A 6,156-nucleotide genomic window follows, 5' to 3' on the forward strand; every position below is an offset into this window, starting at 1 on the left:
TGTTTTCTTCTTTTTTTCCCTCCCTCGGTTTTTTGGTTGACAGGGTCTTGTGAGGCTAGTATTCCTCGTGAAATAACATTTTCAAAACGTTAATCTCTTTAGTGTTCGGTTTTACACGTGCTTGCATCTTTTGTTTCGCTACTGCTATACAATTGGGAAGTGTGATACTTATAGTTTTGATGTTTACTAGTATTTGATCCATATTTTAGGTAAATTCTGAATATAAGCTTTATTTTTATAATGATTTATTATACAGGAGAAGAGGCAAGAACGACAATTACCAATCTCATCTTGATACACAAATTATTATAGGCGGAGAGAAGAAAACACAGCATTCAGATACAGAAAGTCAACAATCTACATCAGGTATACCTGATCAAACAAAAATATCCTTCATATTAAACTTTAAGTACCTAAGGGATATATTATTACATCATGTTTATCAAAATGAAAAAGGATTAAGGTTATCATGAATATTTTGTTCTTTTGTCCAGTTGTAACATACATAAGGACATTTGTTTTAGATGAAAAATCTTAATAATCTACTTTTCGTCAAGTTATTTTTTATGAAATATCGTCTATAAAATTCTTTTTACTTGAATTAACTTGAATTTAATTGAAATTATTTGATTTGTCTTTGTAGATGCTTGCGGAGTTAATGAAGCAATACATGAATCAGATGATGAACAAATAACTGTAATAGGATTATAATCAAATTACCATGAGTGTTCATATAACATGAAAAAAAGGAAAAGAACAAAAAACTCAAAGGATAACAACACAAATTAAAAAACAGATAATGACTTTTTACAAAATCACAAAACGCAACAAAAAGGACAAATTCTATAAGAAAGTTGCTCAGAATATTCAACATGTTAAACGTGTCAACTTTAAATCCTGGCTTCTTGAACAGTTTGGTAGATTCGATGACACTTTTATATATAATTCAGTTTTATCAGTATATCTTTTATATAGTAATTTTATAATATTTACTGTTGGCAAAAGTATAAACTATTCTAAATAATAGGGATGTTCTGGTCCCAAACAGAAAACCCTGGCCGTTTTTGGCACATTTTTTTTTGAACTTTTGGTCCTCGATGCTGTTCAATTTTGTACTTCTTTTGGCTTTCAAACTTTTGTATCTGGGCGTCACTAGTAAATCTTGTGTGGACAAAACGCACTTCTGGCGTATTAAATTTTAAACCTGGTGCCTTTTGTTAGCTAGTATTTGTGTGTTTCTTTGTCAAATATATTCTATTTATTTGTATTGTAGTCCTGTAATGTTGTGTTGTCATTTCAATGTAATATTTAACATGGCCATTAAAGCGGGAGGTTTGGCATGCCACAAAACCAGGTTCAACCCACCATTTTTTGTCTTTAAAAACTGTCCTGTACCAAGTCAGGAATATGGTCATTGTTATATTATAGTTCGTTTCTGTGTGTGTTACATTTTAACGTTGTGTTTCATTTGTGTCGTTTGTTTCCTCTTATATTTGAGTGTGAATTCACGTTATTATAAGACATGTCACGGTACTTTTCTATCCCAAATTCATGTATTTAGTTTTGATGTTATATTGGTTATTGTCATCGGAATTTGTCTAATGCTTAGTTCGTTTCTGTGTGTGTTACATTTTAATGTTGTGTCGTCATTCTCCTCTTATAGTTAATGTATTTCCCTCGGTTTTGGTTTGTGACCCGGGTTTTTTTTCTATCGATTTATGAGTTTTGAACATCGGTATAATACTGTTGGCTTTATTTATACCTTGTATTCACACCCAGTCTAGCTACATTTGGAGATTCCCTTAATTTGTTTTGATAATCGACCAACGAGATTTAAAGATTGATAAACTACTGTTCACTATAGAGAAACTAAATTTAATCTTTATAGTGAGAGGTTTAGTGCTATACAGCCAGGTTCAATCCACCATTTTCTACATTGAAAATGTCTGTACCAAGTCAGGAATATGACAGTTGTTGTCCTTTTCTTTGATGTGTTTTGTCATTTGATTTTGCCGTTTGATTGGAGACTTACCGTTTTGAGTTTTCCTCGGATTTCAGTATTTTTGTGATTTTACTTTTTCTATAAATTTTATGTTATTCAGACCATTATATATATTGAATTGTTTACAGCATAATAAGAACACGTCTTCATCAGATTTGGCTGTATCATAAGTTCACTTGCAATCCATTGCAAAGTAAAAGACAATTAGTTTTTCTTTTCCAACAAAATAGTATAACAGGTAGTGTTTTTTTTTAAACATTAGTATTGAAGTAAAGCATCTTACATCTAGTAAATAATATTACACTCACACAATTTTTCATATATATACAAAACAATTTTACACAAAAAAAAATGGTTTATATTTTAAAAAAAAATACGGATGTCAAGCCTTGTTAAATATAATGCATCTAATCAAAAAAAAATTGATAGGATACTAAATCCATGAATATTCCTATTAACTGGGAAATAATATTTAGGCATAAACAGGCGCTGCTACCTTATTGTTACACAGATATGGAAACTTACAAATCGAAATAGAAATATTTCTTTTGTAAACCGAATCTTATTGTCAATTTTCAGAATATGATGTGAGTCTAGATATAAATCCAACTTGATTGTATTTTCAATAGGTTCACTAAAACAATCCGGATCAGCAAAGTCACCTAACTTTCTCATTTACAACAATGATATTGTGAATATTTGAATACTAATAAAACAATAAAATCGTAGGTTTCGAAGTAAATGGTCGATACCTTAATTCCTTATCAAACAGTTGAATCAGTCAACCGATATTAATGGGGAATTTGAAAGCAAATATATAAACAACTACAGGTGTTTACTAATATACAGTAACCCATGAAAATAAAAGTAGTGTGGGCGATTGTAGATTATATAGTGTTTTTTTAAAATTCTGGTTGTAATGAAAGACCCTTTTAATGTGCCGCATGTGGAGCATGATCTGCGAACCCTTTCCGGTGCACTTGTGATCAATTCCAGATTTGGGTTGGTTCATTTTGCTCAGTTTTTAGTTTTCTATGTTTTGTTTTGTGTTGTGTTCTGTTGTTTTTCTTTTAGTCTCTTTCTTATTTTACAATGGCGTTATCAGTTTTCTGATAGAAAACAAAGGAAATTGGGTTTCTATCCATGACACAAAATACACACTTAAAGCAAAGAAACAGCGCTTTAATCGTTGTTCTTTATCTCAAAGTAACAGTGAGACCTTTAACACGGAGTACAAAATACTTCCATTTCACTCTAGGTTAAAGACGTCCCTATAGTTTGAGCCGAATTATATGTGAAATACTTCGGGTGCACTTTGTAAGATGTAACGCCACCAAATCGGGCCCGGTCAAAAAGAACATACTGAAAAATACAACATTTTGTACGTAAAGGTGTAACTATCAAATTAAGATCACTAGTTTAAAACTTGCAGTTGGATTAAAATGATAAGGGAGTTGCGCAGTTATAATCTTTAGATTTAGACGCCGTCAATATCTAAATACTGCGATACGTAGTTTAGATTTAATAATATGTGCAAGAGTTTATTGCTTACTGTTAGTGTTGTCAAATCTTACACTTTTGCCTTTTGATTAACCGGTTAACCGGCAGTTTGAGTTGGTGCTTGCAAGCCTTATCAATAGTACCCTAAACATAGATATAAGATGTGGTATGAGAGTACGACATTATTTCATTTAAAATAAAAACTTACTTTGAAGAAGTATGAACAACGATACATAAACATACAATGTTATATGTAACGCCATGTTGATGATGAGTAAAACCTTCCTTATGTAGGAATTGATTTCAAATTCGGATGTGTACTTAGTCGTTCATACTTGAGATCTGATAAACATTTACAAACTCTTTACTATTCTCATCTCGTAGAAAAAATCTTAAAAGTTCCAACAGACGAAGAAATTGATGATTCAGATTGAAACAAATTCATAAATAGATATAGGAAGATGTGGTGTGAGTGCCAATGAGACAACTCTCCATACAAATAACAATTTAAAAAGTAAACCATTATAGGTTAAAGTACGGCCTTCAACACGGAGCCTTAGCTCACACCGAACAACAAGCTATAAAGGGCCCCAAAATTACTAGTGTAAAACCATTCAAACGGGAAAACCAACGGTCTAATCTATATTAACAAAACGAGAAACGAGAAACACGTATATATTACATAAACAAACGACAACTACTGTACATCAGATTCCTGACTTAGGACAGGTGCAAACATTTGCAGCGGGATTAAACGTTTTAATGGATCCAAACCTTCTCCCCTTTTCTGAAACAATAGCATAACATCACAACAAAGAAAAACATACGATAAAATATCAATTGGCAGACTTAACTCAATCAAAAAACGTATGATTAAACAATGAACGAATAAATTTGATCTGCGATATCTGAATACAAATGTACAGTTAATTAAATATTAGAGACAAACATTCATGACCAAAAAGCTAACAAACAAATTCAAAAACAGGACATGACTGAGAAATATTTAACCAATCAATGTTCACTTTAGAAAAAAAAACGGTTTTTTTATAATCTTGAAGTTTATACAAATGTTGTAAGAATAAGTGAAGATATTACAAATAATCAAAGCTGGTGTACAGACAAGATCCGTATAAATAAAAAATGACAAAAAAGCATTATAAACAGTATCAACAGGTCGAATTAACAAGAAAATAAAACACATTTAAACCTTACAATCGTTATTGTTGGCATCTGTTTTTGTAGGATTAATGGAAGTATTTTCTTAGCGCTAACAGTATTGAAGACTTGCTCGTTTTGAGAATCACTAGTCTTAATTTCACACGTTAAGATAGTCGGTAAGATAAATTCGTTACATAGTGTGCTAGTGACGTAATACGATATATATGGGGTCAGTAAATTCCATATGGGGATTCGAGCTTCGCTCTCACCCCATATGGAATTTACTGACCCCATAAATACCGTATTAGGTCACTAGCACACTATGTAACTAATAATATGGTGCTAGTTTCCAGTTTTAAAGGGTTGAGGTATCAAGTTGATTGAAATTCCCAACCACAATTACATCGACCAAGTAATGATATGAAGTCGAATAATGATTAAAAAAAGAGACGAACAAAAAAAATGGGAGTAGAAACACTGATAAGTCGAAGCCAAGACCGACATAATCCTGGCACTATAAAACAATAAATGCCGAAAAGAGAAACAAAAGCATACAAAACAATATATTAAGAACAAAAGCCATATCAAAAAACCCACCGTAGTAGAATTCGGGTAATAGTCTATAAGTATATACTGCACAACACGTGGCATCCGAAAAAAGAACACGAGAGAAAGACTACGACTGTTATAAGATTTACATAGTCATCTCTGACACAAGTACGTCGTAACGGTCATCCAACTCATAATGGCACCCGTTAAACTACCGAAGGGATATCTGCATGAACAAACAAGACCCTTATCAAATGTGTACTGGCAAAATACATGCAATTTTATCAATACAATCTGTAATACTCATTGTTGTTCATATCATTGAATTAAACTTAATCAGTACACCCAGAAATATAACGTCATAAAGATCAGTTTATGAAAACTTTGTTTTAATGGTTCAGTTAAACTAATTTTGATCTGAAACGATAATTTTGATCTGAACAGTTCTTAAAAGACTAAACAATAAATTTGGTACTGTTTAGCTAATACGCTTTCAGTCAAGTATGGTCGGTTAAAACATATAGTTGACCGAAGGACTGAATATGACTGAATAATTCAATGTTCAGACTTTTAAGATGATGTTAAGTTCAAAATTATCATTGAAAAACGAAATTCATTTAATTATGGGTGAAAGAGAATAATCTTTGCAACTTTAATATATCGCTATTTCTAAAGACTAAAAAAACAGTGCTTAATTGCAAAGTAATTACATTGAATCTACATGAATCAATCAGTGTTGTGTACGTTATCTAAGGAGGAAAGAGGCAAAATATTTTTTTGATATATATAAGATCGACATTAACAAAGTTGTTAGAATATTCGTTCACAGATTCAAAGCGAGGTACAAGGTTGAAAAGTAAATACATCCCTCAAAATTACTTTTGTAACTGACACATTGATTTGTATAGTAAAATAGGTTTTAGACATTGAGTTGAAATTGAAGT

General features: G+C 31.5%; 1 long non-coding RNA gene across 1 annotated transcript; it reads left to right on the top strand.

The window, feature by feature from the left end:
* Positions 1–255: 255 nt before the first annotated feature.
* Positions 256–726, top strand: LOC143054194 (uncharacterized). The gene is made up of 2 exons (XR_012971592.1): positions 256–366; positions 644–726. It is a non-coding gene; the product is annotated as an uncharacterized LOC143054194 (long non-coding RNA).
* The last annotated feature ends 5,430 nt before the right edge of the window (positions 727–6,156 follow it).

The sequence above is a fragment of the Mytilus galloprovincialis genome, chromosome 1, assembly GCF_965363235.1.
Source record: "Mytilus galloprovincialis chromosome 1, xbMytGall1.hap1.1, whole genome shotgun sequence".
Lineage (NCBI taxonomy): Eukaryota > Metazoa > Mollusca > Bivalvia > Mytilida > Mytilidae > Mytilus > Mytilus galloprovincialis.